Here is a 19,561-nt window from a genome sequence, read left to right on the forward strand (position 1 = left end):
GAGCTTATGTCTGTGAGAGGGAGGATGGATTCAGAGAGTGAGTGAAGATCAAGGTGTTTAAGATTTCTGCGAGGATGTGAAAGTTTGTGGGGTGGGGGTTGTAGGCAAGGAGTGGAAAGGGAAGAGAATGTGAGTAGGTTGTGGTCAGAAAGAGGAAGAGGTGAGTTTGAGAGGTTAGATAGGGAGCAGAGGCGGGTGAAGATGAGGTCCAGTGTGTGACCATCTTTGTGGGTGGCTGTAGAAGACCATTGAGTGAGGCCAAAGGAGGAAGTGAGAGATAGAAGTTTAGAGGCAGCTGAGAGGGAAGTGTCAATGGGGATGTTGAAGTCGCCCATGATGATAGTGGGGATGTCAGCGGCAAGGAAATGGAGTAGCCAGGTGGTGAAGTGGTCAAAGAAGGTGGTGGCTGGCCCTGGGGGACGGTAGATGACAGCCAGTTGGAGGTTGGAGGGTGAGTAGATGCGTACAGAGTGCACCTCAAAGGAAGGGAGGGTAACAGAGGGTGGCAGTGGGATTGGGGTGAAGGAGCAGTTATCTGACAGGAGAAAACCAACTCCTCCGCCATGCTTGCTGCTGGGGCGGGGTGTGTGAGAAAGGTGGAAGCCACCGTAAGAGAGTGCAGCAGGGGAGGCTGTGTCAGAAGGGGTGAGCCAGGTTTCAGTGATGCCGAGGAAGGAGAGTGCTCCAGATAGGAAAATTGGGGGAGTGGGGGCAGGATGAATGGGTATGAGGTTACTATGGTTGTGAAGACGTGTAGAGGATCGTGGCAGGGGATTAGAAATGAGTGTGGGAATGTGATGAGGAGGGCCAGGATTTGGGGATATGTCGCCAGCAATGAGGAGCAGCAGACTGAGCGTTAGAAGGTGTGAGCTGGATAGGTCATGATGTGGCCGTGTGTGTCTGGAGAAAAAGGATTGTGTGTGGAGGAACAGTTCTGTGGAGGAGGTGAGGTGGCTGGGGAGGATTGAGGAAGAAATGACTAGTTCCTTACTGGGTGGAGGGATTACAGGAGATAGGAAGAAATAAAGTAGTATGGGGGTGAATGTTAAAAGAAAACGAAACATTATAGCCCAGGATTTGTTTGTATGTCATATCATCAGGGTATAGGTAGAAAACAACGTGCCCATCAAGGTGAAGGTACAACCAAATGATAAATAGGCAAATATAGGTACAAAAAGTATTAAACATAAAACACAAAAATCGGCTATAAAAAGCCGTAGCCAGCTCACCAACCAGACCAGAGATACGGAGCACAGGAGTTCGTCCTGACCTGGACGTCGAACAGCAGCAAATCCAAACAAACAAATGTAGGTACTCCAGCTCCAGTAAAGTCTTTATTCATCCAACGTGGTTAAAAGATAATCCTTACATCTGGTGGACCAAACAGGTGATTGTGCAGATATTACGGCAACGCGTTTCGACCAAGATAGGTCTTACTCATGCCCAAAAAGTATAATGACATTTATATAAAACATGCTGTAAAGCATACAGAGTTATATACCTCAGACCGATTGGTGATTCCCGACGCGCGTTTTTCCGGTGCCTGATTTTTTTCATTTTAATATGTATGGACATGTTCAGAGTCAACAAAGACCTGAGGAGTGCTGGAGCAGCAGGGGATAAGTACTGCTGATTTTGTTATTTTTACACACAAAATGCCTATGGCAATGAAAATCTGGAAAACCCATTTTAGAAAATCCCTGAACCCCTATTTTCACATAATATTCCTTTTGTACCACGTTATGAATTATAGATTTTACATCTTCTGGTTAAATTGTGTGTTTTATCAAACCAATTTCCAGTAGCAAACCAGCACTAAATATAACTCTGCCCCCCATAGACTATTGAATATCCTAGTGTTGCTATAACAAGTCCACTAAGACACTGTACATTGAATGTCATTAATCATTATTATAGGTTTCTTCCAGGACAATTTGCTTTACAAGATGTCAGGCTTCTCAAGCTTTTGGCAATTGGTCGATAAAAATGCTGACGTACCTGTTCTAGAATTATAGACTACACATAATTCTGTGACATTCTCAGGATAAGCCATTACAAGTACCTGGAGTATGGCTTCAGTTAATGAATTACACCTCTTCTTTCACCACATTTCTGGCTATTCTCAATATCAGATAGTAATAGGAAAATCTGTACAAATTTGCTTTACCGAAAGACAAACTTCTTATTTTAGGGCTGTGTTTCCTATGTGTCAGATGGCAATGGCAGCAGGCTACATTCTTCAAGCATTTTATCGGAAGTCACACAGTAATAAAAACATATTAACTGTATTTCTTAGTGACAGCTTTAAGTCGCTCACTTTCCACTTCTTTAGGCTAAAATTGATGGCACATATCGGGCACCAGTTTCATTCCTACTTATATTCCATCTATCTCCACTCCCTCTTCCTTGATTGACAGCTCTGGCTTTATAGGAGGTGCACCGAACTTCTATGCTTTGTTTGAACAGTTGTTTTCTGCTGAAAGACTCATTTTAATCACATTCACCATTAGACTAGACTTGGTGACCTGATATATAGAACACTGTATATAGGCAGGTTAATTATAAAATCTCTCCAATGTAGTGAACACTATACGCCCATCATCTTCTTGCACATCTGTTACAGTCATATTCTCTTCGTCCCTATTGATAAATTTGAACACTCCTGTTTGCTGATGCCTTCACTAAGGTTCTGAATCCTAAGTGTCTTTTTTAGGTACCCAAACTCTCTTTCTATTCTGACTTGATAGTATATAGCAGCAGTCGTCTTCTGATAATCAAACAAGACATCAGAACTGACAAAATTCCTCTTAAGGGGAACCTGTCAGGTCCCCCATGACTAGTGTATGCAAACAAGTGCCATTCCTAGTCAACTATGATCCCTCAAATCCGTTCTTCTATGGTTGACATTGAATGTACACGTTATAAAAATAGAAATAGCATAGAGCCCCTCATATTATTATATATTAATACAGCATCATTGATTCCATGGTGCTGTACATGAGAAGGGGTAACATACAAATTACAGATATCAGTTACAGTAAGCGAACTAAAAATGACAGACTGATACAGAGGGGCGAGGGCCCTGCCCTTGCGGGCTTACATTCTACAGGATGGTGGGGAAAGAGAAAATGGGTTGGGGGGTTGCGGCAGCACCGGTGTTGGTGAGGCGGTAGCTCTGGTGGTGGTGAGGAGGCAGCAGCGGGGTCATTGCAGGCTGTAGGCTTTCTTGAAGAGGTGGGTTTTCAGGTCCCATCTGAAGGATCCAAATGTGGTTGATAGTCGGACATGATGGGGCACAGAATTCCAGAGGATGGGGGATATTCGGGATAAGTCTTGGAGGTGATTAGGTGAGGAGCGAATAAGTGTGGAGGAGAGAAGGTCTTGGGAGAACCGGAGGTGACGTGAGGGAAGATATCAGGAGATTAGGTCAGAGATATATGGAGGAGACAGGTTGTGGATGGCTTTGTATGTCATTATTAGTCATTTGAACTAGATACCCTGAGGGAATGGGAGCCAGTGAAGAGATTTGCAGAGGGGAGAAGCATTGGAATAGCAGGGAAAGAGTTGGATTAGTTAGACAGCAGAGTTAAGAATGGACTGGAGAGGTGCGAGAGTGTTAGCAGGGAGGCGACAGAAAAGGATGCTGCAGTAGTCGAGGCGAGAGATGATGAGGGTGTGCACAAGCATATTAGTAGATTGAGGGTTGAGGAAACAACGGATTCTGGAGATATTTTTGAGCTGGAGGCGACAGGAGGTGGAATGAGCTTGGATGTGCGGTTTGAAGGACAGGGTAGAGTCAAGGTTTACTCCGAGGCAGCGGACTTCCGGTACGGGGGAAAGCGTGATGTCCTTAATGGTGAAAGATAGATCAGGTAAGGAAGATCTGTGAGATGGAGGAAAGATGATGAGTTCAGATTTGTCCACATTGAAATTGAGGAAGTGAGAGGAGAAGAAGGAGGATATGGTTGATAGACACTCCGGGATTCTGTACAGCAGAGAGGTGATGTCTGGGCCAGAGAGGTAGATCTGAGTGTCATCAGTATACAGGTGGTACTGGAATCCATGGGACTTTATGAGTTGTCCCTGGCCAAGTGTATAGATTGAGAAGAGTAAGGGTCCTAGATAGAACAGAGCCTTGGCGAACTCCAACAGAGACAGGGTGGGATGAGGAGGTAGTGTGGGAGTGGGAGACGCTGAATGTGCAGTTGGAAAGATATGAGGAGATGCAGGATAGGGTGAGGTCTTTGATGCCAAAGGAGGAGAGGATCTGTAGTAGAAGGCAGTGGTCAACTGTGTTGAAAGTAGAGGACAGGTCTAGAATGAGGAGTATAGAGTATTGTCAATTAGCTTTGGCTGTAAGTAGGTCATTAGCAATTTTGGTCAGGGCAGTCTCAGTGGAATGATGGGGACAGAAACCAGATTGTAGATTGTCAAATCTATTCAATGATTCCTCATCACAAGGATTAAGTGAGGGTAAAGAACAGAAGAAATTAGAAGATCTGCCGCACAGAATGATATTGCACTTCATGTCACCCTACTTGAACCTTACATCCAGCTTCTTTCCATCTATACTGCAAAATGTATTAAAAGGTTATTCCCAAATTTGCAAGTTATTACATATACACAGAATATGGATAATTTGCCGATTAGTGAATGACTCTAGATAAAACTGCCAGGACGTCATCGCTTCATTCATTGTCTGTAGGATTGCCAGAGGTCCCCGGTGTCTGGGAATGTAGGGGTCCCACCGTCCCAGCAAGGTGTCACCTATACTTTGGATCCTGCAGAGTTTGGGCTAATGTTTCATGCTCAGAAGGATAATAAAACTCCATTGAGTGTGACATTTGCTGTTCTTTTTCAGGTTTCACATCATAATACACATCTTTTTTTCCCTGCATTGATTTTCTACATGACAGATCCTGGGTGTGCATTGACGAGATTTTCTAAGATTATCTAAGTATTAAACAACATATACAATTTTAGATTGGCGCTATGATACATGCTGAGAGTTGTAGTTCACCTGCATTGATTAAGCACCTAAACGTTTCATGTGTAGATTAAACAAAGTGTAAGTAACATGACACGATGGCTGAATACAAAGTCCCAGCTGCTACTGCAGCAATAAACTGCAGTGTAGGACGATTATTAGGAGATAGAAAGTGCTACAGTTGTTACCCAGCCGAAAACTACAGAGTTTTCTATAGGAAGAAATCTACCTGACCCCAGAGAATCGACCTTTAGAGGTAACAGCTCCTGTTATGTCACGCAGAGTATTCAGATGAGTCTCTTCTCTATACAAGAAAAATGGCGTCATATGTCGGATGCTCTAATTTACAAGTCAATGTGAACCTTTCAGTAAATCTTCACAATTTATCATTATGACGTTTTTAGGTCCAACATTCTATGCCGATTACTTTCCTAGTTTATCTTGCAGTGGTCATAGCGTTATTCCCAGTGTAGATGGAAATTTACATAAGAAAACTCCGACATGTGACACCTAGCTGAAATCTGTGTTTTAACCCCTACCTCATGCTGTCCTGAGATTAAATAATAAAAACCCGCCAACTTCATAATGAAATGGTATGTGGTGTGCTCATCATGACTTCCCCTAATGGTGGAGAAAGACTGGGGAAAGTGACTGCAGAGATCATCCGAGTGATTACGGACAGGGAATCAGGAAACATCTGTGGCCACATGATCACCATGAAGCTAATTAAGAAGCTTTGTAATAATGGCATAAATCCACTATTATGAGATGTTTTTTTTGACCAAAAATGTCATCTGCATCACCTGATGACGATCCTTCACTGCTCTGCTGTCAGCACCTCTAATTTTCATACTTCCCAGGCAACAAATCCAGCAGAATACATGGGGACGTGTTTGTGACAGGCGAGAACATCAGTTTGGGGCTTGTGGCAGGAATAGACTTAATATTACATCTAAATATCAAATCTATGACATGCTTTCTTAAAGGTGCAGTCATACTAAACTCTGCACATAGAATATACTAAGACCTTGTTCATAGGTAGACATAATTCACACAGAAGTCAACATTATTCACAAAAACAATTTGGATGGTTTTTTTGAATCATTTAAAAAAAAAAAGAAATCATATTTCCCATTTCTTGAAATCTAGCTATGGAACCTTACTGCATTAAGTGCTGATAAACCTGTCACCAGGTGGCCATTGTCTATTTCTCACTGGTCCCCTTTTTTCTTTAAATCCGCCATGCTGTTCTAGAGGTATGGGTATTTTTATTTGGTGCTAATTTTTGATGGTCTTTACAGAGGAGCGTGGCTCTCGGGATCCTCTGGGGCGTGTCTTTAGGCTGCTCTGTATTATTACCCTGTTAGTATGGCCCCTTGGCTAATGGCCATATAAAATGTAGCTAGATATATAGACCCAAATCTCTGGAACCCTGTGGCAGATTTAACCCCACCCCAAAAAAAAAACCCTGAATACTCAGGCAGTGTAGCTTATTGTCCACTGCCTGCAGTCACCTATGTAATCCGTCTCTAGCAGCAGGCGCTCAAATGGATTACTGGGCGTTGGGTCGGGTCCAAGCTGCACGCAGGCATAGGGCTACGTTCACACCTCTGCGCTACTTTTATATCTGTGTAAAGCAGACAGCTTTCACTCAATTTGATCCCGTTTTGACTCCGTTTTAAATCTGTGTTGCGTCTGTATTTTTTCTCATCTGTTTTTAACAACTCAAGAAGGTGAACTATTTTATTCATTCAGTGGATTAGTTAAAAAAGGATGAAACACGGATGGAACACTGAGAACTCTGGTTGTCTTCCATTTTTCATCTGCTTTTGATGGATCCTCAAGGAAATCTGACAGCGGATACGCTGCCCGAGCCACAGGGTTCCCGATGGCTTCTCTGCACCTAGATTGACAGATCTCTCTCGGTGCGCGTATAGGGAGAGACCTGTATAAGGTACGTTTTTCTCTGAAACCCTTCAACACTTCAGAGTCAAACATGTCTGAGTTCATACAGCCAGAGCATTGGGCAGCTTGTATGAGCCACCATGTTCACGTCAAGTCTGAGATGGTAAGAATGGGACACAGACTGGACGCACCCATCCATTTATAAAACAGATGTGTGTACGGATCAATGGAACATTTCGGGTCAGTGTGCTGTCCTGTTATAAAGCAGACAGCACACAGGCATGTACATTGGATGTGTGATTGTAGCCCTACGGAGAGGTAGGTTTTCAGTGCAGGGCAGACAAGCTGTTAGACAGCGGCAGATGCAGTTGCATTGCATGCTGGAGCGTAAGGTTACATTGCCACAACGAGCTTTTGGTGAGTTTTTGTTGTTGCAGATTTTCTGCACCCATTTGGTTACTTGCATTTCTTTTTTTAAATACCCAGTTTTAAAAACTCACCAAAAACTCATTGTGGGAACATAGTCTAAGGGAAAGAAAATTACTGCATCTCTGAAGAGTCGGTTGTCAATCACAGTGCCAGGGCGACCTTACAGACTGTCGTGTGCTGCTGTACTGTGCATTATGACTGAAAGCCGGCAGCTCCTGGGAGGAAATAAGTACATTTTTTCCCAGAAGCTGCACTAAGACTTCTGGGCATCATTGTAAAACTATTTACCTGCAGATTAACCCTATATCACATCTTACCCCTCCGCCCCGACCTCAGTCACTCTGGGAAAAAATCAGCTGAGATCTGTCATGGTCTAAGCAAGACAGGCCCAGTGAGGTGTCAGGTTACAGTTTCTATTAAACTCTATGCAGAGTAGACAGGACAGGAGGAGTGAGGAGCACTCGGCACAGTGAGAGATCAGGCAGACAAAGGCAGATCGAGCTGCAGCGTCTAGCAAATGTATTTCACTTATTTTTTGTATTCATGTGTAATGTCTACCGTGTTGTTGATTCTCTCTGTGTTCTACAGAGAAAGAAGAACAAGAATCTATCTCTGTGGGCTGCACTGTATATGCGAGAATCCGAACAACTAGTCTCCACTCACTAGCTCAGAGACAGCTGTAAAATAGATATCAAGCCTGCAGAGCGAAAACTGGTGAAGAAATACAGGATTCGGGTCATGTATTGGCCAGAAATTATGTTATTCTTCAAGTACTTACGTAACTTATTCCGAAAAGTTACATAAAATAGCAGATATGCCTTAAGATCTAGTTCCAAGAAATATTGCTGCAGAAGGGATTGTTTCTTTGTATATGTATCCACATTCATACAACGTTATACATGTATCTCTATGTTTATCCAGGAGCCAGGTTTTGACCTTTTTTGGGCTGAGACCCTGACAAAGCCAAAATACAAAAAGCTTATAAGACTTAGCTGAGCACACTTTCAGATACCTTATTCTTGAAGATTATGATCTTTGGGGATTATTTTGCAATTTCACCCAGTTCTACCAAAATTGGCAGAGCTGGAGTGGAGCGGGAGCGTGATGCTACAGCTAATCTAATTCATGACAAGCTGTGTCATCATTTATGCCAGAAATCTTACTCCAGTTCATGACTAGAGTAAGATTTTTGGTGAGGCGCATGGAGACGCACACCACTTTTCAGACGTGCAGGTTTCATTAAGGGACGTGCTCCTCTTAACCCCTTCCCGACCCATGACGCCACGTAGGCGTCATGAAAGTCGGTGCCAATCCGACCCATGATGCCTATGTGGCGTCATGGAAAGATCGCGTCCCTGCAGATTGGGTGAAAGGGTTAACTCCCATTTCACCCGATCTGCAGGGACAGGGGGAGTGGTAGTTTAGCCCAGGGGGGGTGGCTTCACCCCCTCGTGGCTACGATCGCTCTGATTGGCTGTTGAAAGTGAAACTGCCAATCAGAGCGATTTGTAATATTTCACCTATTATAACGGGTGAAATATTACAATCCAGCGATGGCCGATGCTGCAATATCACCGGCCATGGCTGGAAATACTAATGTGCCCCCACCCCACCCCACCCCACCGATCGCCCCCCCAGCCCCCCGATCTGGCCGGTACACTGCTCCGGCTCCCCTCCATCCAGTGCTCCGCTCCCCCCCGTGCTCTTGTCCGCTCCCCCCGTGCTCCAATCACCCCCCCGTGCTCCAATCACCCCCCCTGCATTCCGATCCACCCCCGTGCTCCGTTCCACCCCCCGTGCTCCGTTCCAGCCCCCCCGTGCTCCGTTCCACGCCCCCCGTGCTCCGTTCCACGTCTGCCGCGCTCCGATTCCCCCCCCGTGCTCCGATCCCCCCCCCCCCCGTGGTCCCCCCCACCCCATCATACTTACCGATCCTGCCGGGGTCCCGTCCGTTTTCTCCCTGGGCGCCGCCATCTTCCAAAATGGCGGGCGCATGCGCAGTGCGCCCGCCGAATCTGCCGTCCGGCAGATTCGTTCCAAAGTGCATTTTGATCACTGAGATAGATTATATCTCAGTGATCAAAATAAAAAAATAATAAATGACCCCCCCCTTTGTCACCCCCATAGGTAGGGACAATAAAAAAATAAAGAAATTTTTTTTTTCCACTAATGTTAGAATAGGGTTAGGGTTAGGGGTAGGGTTAGGGTTAGGGGTAGGGTTAGGGTTAGGGGTAGGGTTAGGGTTAGGGGTAGGGTTAGGGTTAGGGTTAGGGGTAGGGTTAGGGTTAGGGTTAGGGGTAGGGCTAGGGTTAGGGGTAGGGTTAGGGTTAGGGCTAGGGTTAGGGTTAGGGGTAGGGCTAGGGTTAGGGCTAGGGGTAGGGTTAGGGTTAGAGCTAGGGTTAGGGTTTCGGTATGTGCACACATATTCTGGTCCTCTGCGGATTTGATAAATCCGCAGTGCTAAACCGCTGCGGATTTATGGCGGATTTACCGCGTTTTTTTCTGCGCATTTCACTGCGGTTTTACAATTGCGATTTTCTATTTGAGCAGTTGTAAAACCGCTGTGGAATCCGCACAAAGAAGTGACATGCTGCGGAATGTAAACCGCTGCGTTTCCGTGCAGTTTTTCTGCAGCATGTGTACAGCGATTTTTGTTTCCCATAGGTCTACATTGAACTGTAAACTCATGGGAAACTGCTGCGGATCTGCAGCGTTTTCCGCAGTGTGCACATACCTTTAGAATTAGACTATGTGCACACGGTGCGGATTTGGCTGCGGATTGGCCGCTGCGGATTCGCAGCAGTATTCCATCAGGTTTACAGTACCATGTAAACATATGAAAAACCAAATCCGCTGTGCCCATGGTGCAGAAAATACCGCGCGGAAATGCTGCGTTGTATTTTCCGCAGCATGTCAATTCTTTGTGCGGATTCCGTGGCGTTTTACACCTGTTCCTCAATAGGAATCCGCAGGTGAAATCCGCACAAAAAACACTGGAAATCCGCGGAAAATCCGCAGGTAAAACGCAGGGCCTTTTACCCGCGGATTTTTCAAAAATGGTGCGGAAATATCTCACACGAATCCGCAACGTGGGCACATAGCCTTAGGGTTAGGGTTGGAATTAGGGTTGTGGTTAGGGTTGTGATTAGGGTTATGGCTACAGTTGGGATTAGGGTTAGGGGTGTGTTGGGGTTAGTGTTGGAGGTAGAATTGAGGGGTTACCACTGTTTAGGCACATCAGGGGTCTCCAAACGCAACATGGCGCCACCATTGATTCCAGCCAATCTCGTATTCAAAAAGTCAAATGGTGCTCCCTCACTTCCGAGCCCTGACATGTGCCCAAACAGTGGTTTACCCCCACATATGGGGTATCAGTGTACTCAGGATCAACTGCGCAACAATTACTGGGGTCCAATTTCTCCTGTTACCCTTGTGAATCTAAAAAAATGCTTGCTAAAACATCATTTTTGAGGAAAGAAAAATGATTTTTTATTTTCACGGCTCTGCGTTGTAAACGTCTGTGAAGCACTTGGGGGATCAAAGTGCTCACCACATATCTAGATAAGTTCCTTGGGGGGTCTAGTTTCTAAAATGGGGTCACTTGTGGGGGGTTTCTACTGTTTAGGCACACCAGGGGCTCTGCAAACGCAACGTGATGCCCGCAGACCATTCCATCAAAGTCTGCATTTCAAAAGTCACTACTTCCTTTCTGAGCCCCGACGTGTGCCCAAACAGTGGTTTACCCCCACACATGGGGTATCAGCGTACTCAGGAGAAACTGGACAACAACTTTTGGGGTCCAATTTCTCCTGTAACCCTTGGGAAAATAAAAAATTCTGGGCTAAATAATTATTTTTGAGGAAAGAAAACGTATTTATTATTTTCACGGCTCTGCATTATAAATTTCTATGAAGCACTTGGGGGTTCAAAGTGCTCACCTCACATCTAGATAAGTTCCTTTCGGGGTCTAGTTTCCGAAATGGGGTTACTTGTGGGGGGTTTCTACTGTTTAGGCACATCAGGGGCTCTGCAAACGCAACGTGACGCCCGCAGAGCATTCCATCAAAGTCTGCATTTCAAAACGTCACTACTTCACTTCCGAGCCCCAACGTGTGCCCAAACAGTGGTTTACCCCCACATATGGGGTATCACCATACTCAGGAGAAACTGGACAACAAATATTGGGGTCAAATTTCTCCTGTTACCCTTGGGAAAATTAAAAAATTCTGGGCTAAATAATTATTTTTGAGGAAAGAAAACGTATTTATTATTTTCACGGCTCTGCATTATAAACTTCTATGAAGCACTTGGGGGTTCAAAGTGCTCACCACACATCTAGATAAGTTCCTTTCGGGGTCTAGTTTCCAAAATGGGGTCACTTGTGGGGGGTTTCTACTGTTAAGCCACATCAGGGGCTCTGCAAACGCAACGTGACGCCCAAAGAGCATTCCATCAATGTCTGCATTTCAAAAGTCACTACTTCACTTCCGAGCCTCGGCATGTGCCCAAACAGTGGTTTACCCCCACATATGGGGTATCAGCGTACTCAGGAGAAACAGGACAACAACTTATGGGGTCCAATGTCTCCTGTAACCCTTGGGAAAATAAAAAATTCTGGGCTAAATAATTATTTTTGAGGAAAGAAAACGTATTTATTATTTTCACGGCTCTGCATTATAAACTTCTATGAAGCACTTGGGGGTTCAAAGTGCTCACCACACATCTAGATAAGTTCCTTTGGGGGTCTAGTTTCCAAAATGGGGTCACTTGTGGGGGTTTTCTACTGTTAAGCCACATCAGGGCTCTGCAAACGCAACGTGACGCCCACAGAGCATTCCATCAAAGTCTGCATTTCAAAACGTCACTACTTCACTTCCGAGCCCCGACATGTGCCCAAACAGTGATTTACCCCCACATATGGGGTATCAGCGTACTCAGGAGAAACTGGACAACAACTTTTGGGGTCAAATATCTCCTGTTACCCTTGGGAAAATAATAAATTGCAGGCTAAAAGATCATTTTTGAGAAAATAATTTTTTTTTTTTTTTTCATGGCTCTGCGTTATAAACTTCTGTGAAGCACTTGGGGGTTCAAAATCCTCACCACACATCTAGATTAGTTCCTTTGGGGGTCTAGTTTCCAAAATGGGGTCATTTCTGGGGGATCTCCAATGTTTAGGCACACAGGGGCTCTCCAAACGTGACATGGTGTCCGCTAATGATTGGAGCTAATTTTCCATTTAAAAAGCCAAATGGCGTGCCATCCCTTCCGAGCCCTGCCGTGCGCCCAAACAGTGGTTTACCCCCACATATGGGGTATCAGCGTACTCAGGACAAACTGGACAACAATATCTGGGGTCCAATTTCTCCTATTATCCTTGGCAAAATAGGAAATTACAGGCTAAAAAATCATTTTTGAGGAAAGAAAAATTATTTTTTATTTTCATGGTTCTGCGTTATAAACTTCTGTGAAGCACCTGGGGGTTTAAAGTGCTCAATATGCATCTAGATAAGTTCCTTGGGGGGTCTAGTTTCCAAAATGGGGTCACTTGTGGGGGAGCTCCAATGTTTAGGCACACAGGGGCTCTCCAAACGCGACATGGTGTCCGCTAACAATTGGAGCTAATTTTCCATTCAAAAAGTCAAATGGCGCGCCTTCCCTTCCAAGCCCTGCCGAGTGCCCAAACAGTGGTTTACCCCCACATATGAGGTATCGGCGTACTCGGGAGAAATTGCCCAACAAATTTTATGATCCATTTTATCCTACTGCCCATGTGAAAATGAAAAAATTGAGGCGAAAAGAATTTTTTTGTGAAAAAAAAGTACTTTTTCATTTTTACAGATCAATTTGTGAAGCACCTGAGGGTTTAAAGTGCTCACTAGGCATCTAAATAAGTTCCTTGGGGGGTCTAGTTTCCAAAATGGGGTCACTTGTGGGGGAGCGGTAATGTTTAGGCACACAGGAGCTATCCAAACGCGACATGGTGTTTCATTCAAAAAGTCAAATGGCGCTCCTTCCCTTCCGAGCCTTACCATGTGCCCAAACAGTGGTTTAACCCCCACATGTGAGGTATTGGTGTACTCAGGAGAAATTGCCCAACACATTTTAGGATCCATTTTATCCTGTTGCCCATGTGAAAATGAAAAAATTGAGGCTAAAAGAATTTTTTTGTGAAAAAAAAGTACTTTTTCATTATTACGGATCAATTTGTGAAGCACCTGGGGGTTCAAAGTACTCACTATGCATCTAGATAAGTTCCTTGGGGCGTCTAGTTTCCAAAATGGGGTCACTTGTGGGGGAGCTCCAATTTTTAGGCACACGGGTGCTCTCCAAACGTGACATGGTGTCCGCTAAAGAGTGGAGCCAATTTTTGATTCAAAAAGTCAAATGGCGCTCCTTCCCTTCCAAGCCCTGCCGTGCGCCCAAACAGTGGTTTACCCCCACCTATGAGGTATCAGCGTACTCAGGACAAATTGGACAACAACTTTCGTGGTTCAGTTTCTCCTTTTACCATTGGGAAAATAAAAAAATTGTTGCTAAAAGATAATTTTTGTGACTAAAAAGTTAAATGTTCATTTTTTCCTTCCATGTTGCTTCTGCTGCTGTGAAGCACCTGAAGGGTTAATAAACTTCTTGAATGTGATTTTGAGTACCTTGAGGGGTGCAGTTTTTAGAATGGTGTCACTTTTGGGTATTTTCAGCCATATAGACCCCTCAAACTGACTTCAAATGTGAGGTGGTCCCTAAAAAAAATGGTTTTGTAAATTTCGTTGTAAAAATGACAAATCACTGGTCAAATTTTAACCCTTATAACTTCCTAACAAAAAAAAATTTTGTTTCCAAAATTGTGCTGATGTAAAGTAAACATGTGGGAAATGTTATTTATTAACTATTTTGTGTCACATATCTCTCTGGTTTAACAGAATAAAAATTCAAAATGTGAAAATTGCGAAATTTTCAAAATTTTCGCCAATTTCCATTTTTATCACAAATAAACGCAGAATTTATTGACCTAAATTTACCACTAACATGAAGCCCAATATGTCACGAAAAAACAGTCTCAGAACCGCTAGGATCCGTTGAAGCGTTCCTGAGTTATTACCTCATAAAGGGACACTGGTCAGAATTGCAAAAAACGGCAAGGTCTTTAAGGTCAAAATAGGCTGGGTCATGAAGGGGTTAATGAATCAGGAGCATCTGACTTCAACGCGTCCTCTCACCAATATCAGCGTAAATGTTGCTGATTTTGATGAATTGGGGACAAATTATGTAATTTATTGTTTTGCCTTTCATTTTGTACTGTTGGATCTTTCGCAAAATTAACGAACATCTGGCTCACAATGTTTTATGAATTGGCAAAAATTCAAAAACGGCTATTTTGTTGGTTTGTTTGCATATTTTTAGAGTAAAAAGATGTACGATCATTTTCAATATGTTGTAACATGTTGCACACTAGTCTTCAACTGCACAAAAAAAAATTAGACAGATTTTGTAATCCGCTAATTGGGAAAAATCTCACATAAATGTTGCAATGTTTTGAAAAGTCACAAATTACGAATAAGGCTAAAACGTCTGAATAACCAAAACAAGGCTCATAACGGTGAAAAAAAACAAAACAAAAACAAAACAGATGAAACCAAGTAAAAAAAGGCGCAAATTAAATAATTAATTAAGCACACATAAAATAAAAAAATCAGTATTAGGCCAGTCTCACACGTCCAGATAATTCCGGTACCGGAAAAATCGGTACCGGAATTATCCGTGTCCGTGTGCTGGTGCGTTTCTGTGGCACATCAGTGTGGCACACGTGCGGCACACGTGTGCCACCCGTGTGCCCACTGGGTACCACACGCACCGTGCCGGAGACAGCGCTAAAGTTTAGCGCTGTCCCCGGCATCGTGCTGAAGCCCCATTCATATCTTCCCTGCAGCAGCTTTTGCTGTAGAGAAGATATGAATAATAGTGTGTAAAATCCAGATCCATGTCCCCAACCCCCTCCCACCCCCTGTGCGCCCCCCCCCCCCCACTGTGATTAAAATACTCACCCGGCTCCCTCGCCGCACCTTGTACTGTATGAGTGGTCACGTGGGGCCGCTCATTTACAGTAATGAATATGCGGCTCCACCCCTATGGGAGGTGGAGCCGCATATTCATGATTGTAATGGGCGGCCCCACGTGACCGCTCATACAGTACAAGGTGCGGCCAGGACAGGAAGCAGCGAGGGAGCCGGGAGCCAGGTGAGTATTTTAATCACAGCGGGGGGGGGGGGGGGGGGGCACAAAGGGGGTGGGGACCTGGATCTGGATTTTACACACGATTATTCATATCTTCTCTACAGCAAACGCTGCTGCAGGGAAGATATGAATCTCGGCTTCAGCACTAGTGGGGGGGACAGCGCTTACTGTAGCGCTGTATCCTGCACAGCACACGGACTGCACACGGACAACGTCCGTGTGCGGTACGTGTTTTACACGGACCCATTGACTTTAATGGGTCTGTGTAATCCGTGCGCTCCTACAAACACTGACATGTCTCCGTGTTTGGCACACGGAGACACGGTCCGCAAAAAATCTATGACATCTGAAAAGATGCATTGATTTTAATGTGTGTACGTGAGTCAGTGGCTCCGGTACGTGAGGAAACTGTCACCTCACGTACCGGAGCCACTGACGTGTGAAACCGGCCTTATAACCACTTTCATTCCGGAAAAAGGCATAAAAGCATTGAGTAATCAGCCTCTTTTTCTCTTTAGCGTCACCACACTTTAAATTTTCAGATGGAATTTGAAAACACATCTCTTCAAGAAAACGTACAGCCTGCAACAACCCCACTGCTACCTCTCTACCACCGGAGATGACGCAGCCACCCCAGCCTACTGTCCCTTTCCCCTTCACCCTATAGACTGTAAGCCCACAAGGGCAGGGCCTTCTCCCCTCTGTACCTGTCTGTCATTGTTAGCTTTTTGTCTGTAATTTATATTTGAGCTTTGTATGTAACCCCTGTCATGTACAGCACCATGGAATCAATGTTGCTCTAAAAATAAGAATAATAATTATAGTAATAATAGCTTGTAGCCAAAAGTAACCTGAAAGCTATGGCAGATTGACACGTCGGGTCTCTTTCTCAGGTCTCATGCTGAAGACCGTATTTTCCGTCCGAGTGTGATCCAACAAAACACCAGATTGCACTCGGACCAGCGTTATTCAGTGGTGCATAAGTCCGATTCTTTTCCTTTGCCTGAATTTGTCCATGGAAAATATTGCCGCATGTGCAATTTTCATCAGTAAATTGGATTGCACTCAGCCATGCAAATCAAATGGGTGCGCCAAAAATGTTATCAAGATTTTTATGGACTTACAGAATGGAGAGGATGGAGAAAGGCTTTTTGGCTTTTTTTCCCATTTTTTTTCCACAGCTGAGAAAATCAGAGCACACTCTGATCACACTCTGGTCAAACTCTGAACTCACTCTGATCACACTCTGATCAAACTCTGAACTCACTCTGATCACACTCTGATCAAACTCTGAACTCACTCTGATCACACTCTGGTCAAACTCTGAACTCACTCTGATTACACTCTGATCAAACTCTGAACTCACTCTGATCACACTCTGAACTTACTCTGAACTCACTTTAAACGCAATCTGATTGCACTCTGAACTTACACTGCATGCACTCTGATCACACTCTGAACTAAAGGTACCGTCACACATAGCGACGCTGCAGCGATACCGACAACGATCTGGATCGCTGCAGCGTCGCTGTTTGGTCGCTGGAGAGCTGTCACACAGACAGCTCTCCAGCGACCAACGATCCCGAGGTCCCCGGTAACCAGGGTAAACATCGGGTAACTAAGCGCAGGGCCGCGCTTAGTAACCCAATGTTTACCCTGGTTACCAGCGTAAAAAGTAAAAAAACAAACGCTACATACTTACCTTCCGCTGTCTGTCCTCGGCGCTCTGCTTCTCTGGTCTGGCTGTGAGCGCCGGGCAGCCAGAAAGCAGAGCGGTGACGTCACCGCTCTGCTTTCCGGCTGACCGACGCTCACAGCCAGAGCAGGAGGAGAGCAGAGCACAGCGCTGGAGGACAGACGGCTGTAGGTAAGTATGTAGCGTTTGTTTTTTTACTTTTAGGATGGTAACCAGGGTAAACATCGGGTTACTAAGCGCGGCCCTGCGCTTAGTTACCCGATGTTTACCCTGGTTACCAGCAAAGACATCGCTGAATCGGTGTCACACACGCCGATTCAGCGATGTCTGCGGGGAGTCCAGCGACGAAATAAAGTTCTGGACTTTCTTCCCCGACCAGCGATCTCCCAGCAGGGGCCTGATCGCTGCTGCCTGTCACACTGGACGATATCGCTAGCGAGGACGCTGCAACGTCACGGATCGCTAGCGATATCGTCTAGTGTGACAGTACCTTAACTCTAAACGCACTCTGAACTCACTCTGATCACACTCTGATCACACTCTGAACTAACTCTAAACGCACTCTGAACTCACTCTGATCGCACTCTGACCCTAATACCTCAGCCAAAGATGTAGCAGAGCACGATTTGTCCTTGAACATTATCGACACTCCAATAACTTTAACATGCAATACGATGTAAACCTAAAATCTAGCAAATGACAAACTTGGCGCTGCTCCATGTATATTATCCAGGATGTCACCGTGCCAACTTTTACTGGCTTTTATGTACAAAACATGCTTTTGTTTGTTTGCACTCACATCGTACAATGATTTATGTTGCAGTTTCTGGCCACAATACGCAGGTAAGTATAAAACTGCAAATATTCAATTGCATCACTGTATATTTCTTCTAACAAGTAGCAGAATAGACTGTAACTCTCAGCATCCACAACTTCACCCAGACATATGGCACCGTGACTGACGCCGGGGGTCTCAGAAAAGAGCGCACTGTGCAAGAACATTATATGAGCCCTGTGCAGCCCAATAGCTCATCATCGTGAACCTCCCATCTGCTTTGAGGTTAGTGGTGGCCCCTTCCTTACCTGTTGGACCCTGGTTGCCCCAATGATCTGTCCGTATTCTATAGTGAAATAATATCTAATACATTTCCTTTTCCCCCAACAGTCTGGGCCTCTAATAGCATTAGTCTTCTAGCTTAAAAAATGGGGAAAAAATGGTATTTTCTAATGGACACAAGACGGCAGGTAAACCCAGGTTATTTTAAGTTAAAATAATTGAAAAGTTCTATGTGGTGAAATGAGTGATTGAGCGGTGGCGGCGATATACAGTCGCGTCCTTGTTCTGTGTAACAGGTGTGGCAGCACTCATGGCTGCTAGGACAGGTGAACCCAGCGCTATATAGAAGGTAGAAGGTTCCTTACTTGTCTTTTCTCAGCTCGGGGTGGACACGTCTTCTTCTATGTAGGTTCCATAGTTTTCAGTCCGTCTTCTGGATCTGAATGTGAGATGAATGTGACTTGCCGGAGCCGCCTGCAGTTTGCATGACCTCTCCTAATGAGGGACTGGAGCTGGTGACACCGAGAATTAAGGCATCACGTGACCTGACATGGAAATACATTCTTTCATACTTCCTAGACCTACAATGTGTAACTCTTTACCTGCAGGGCGAGAGAGGCTTAACTATTGCCGGACTGGTTTAGTCACCTAGGCTCGGCAGGTAGCAGAGTTTCTGGCAGACACTGCAGATTGTGTTAGGGGACAGGGACAAAAGGAAGGGGCCTGAGGATTTTTCACAAAGAACTCGCTGAACAATACAGACCAAGACAAGTGAGACTAACAGGAGACGATTCATGTAAATAATTTTCCGCAAACTTTCGATAAGGTTAAAATACTGGGCAATGTTAGTCTGGGTTTAGATATACGGCGAATGAAATAAGTACTAGAAACATCACCAATTTTCTACAGGCGCTATTGACATGAAATTCTCACCAGGTGTCGGTAACGACCCATCCAACCCACACAAAAAAATCAAACCATGGATGTCCGTAAATTAAGTTATGTGTCATTGCTCTTTTATACTAGCGTATAAGATTTATACGATGTTTTATTGGATAGCACTCAAGCCAATGTTATACTTTGGGGCAGTGGAGATCAAGTGCGTCTCATAATCAGATCACGCACACCCATACAAGTCTATTGGGTGCATGTGAAACATCTCACTGCACTTGTATGTCATCTGAGTGCAGTTCAATTTCTGAGTACACAGAGAATGGAGAATATGGAGAAATTAAGTTCTCCATCTTCTCAG

At 44.7% G+C, this 19,561-nt stretch overlaps 1 protein-coding gene across 3 annotated transcripts in view; it reads right to left on the bottom strand.

Annotated features, from left to right (window-relative positions):
• The window catches only part of C1H4orf19 (chromosome 1 C4orf19 homolog), a 98,830-nt gene extending 79,992 nt beyond the window's left edge, over positions 1-18,838 (bottom strand). Inside the window, exon 1 of one of the 3 annotated variants that reach the window (XM_069744621.1) lies at positions 18,675-18,838. The gene's annotated coding sequence lies outside the window, so the exon portion shown is untranslated. The remainder of the gene's footprint in view (positions 1-18,674) is intronic. The other 2 variants (XM_069744622.1, XM_069744620.1) reach the window with 2 other exon arrangements.
• Positions 18,839-19,561: the final 723 nt, after the last annotated feature.

This window comes from Ranitomeya imitator, chromosome 1 (assembly GCF_032444005.1).
Source record: "Ranitomeya imitator isolate aRanImi1 chromosome 1, aRanImi1.pri, whole genome shotgun sequence".
NCBI lineage: Eukaryota > Metazoa > Chordata > Amphibia > Anura > Dendrobatidae > Ranitomeya > Ranitomeya imitator.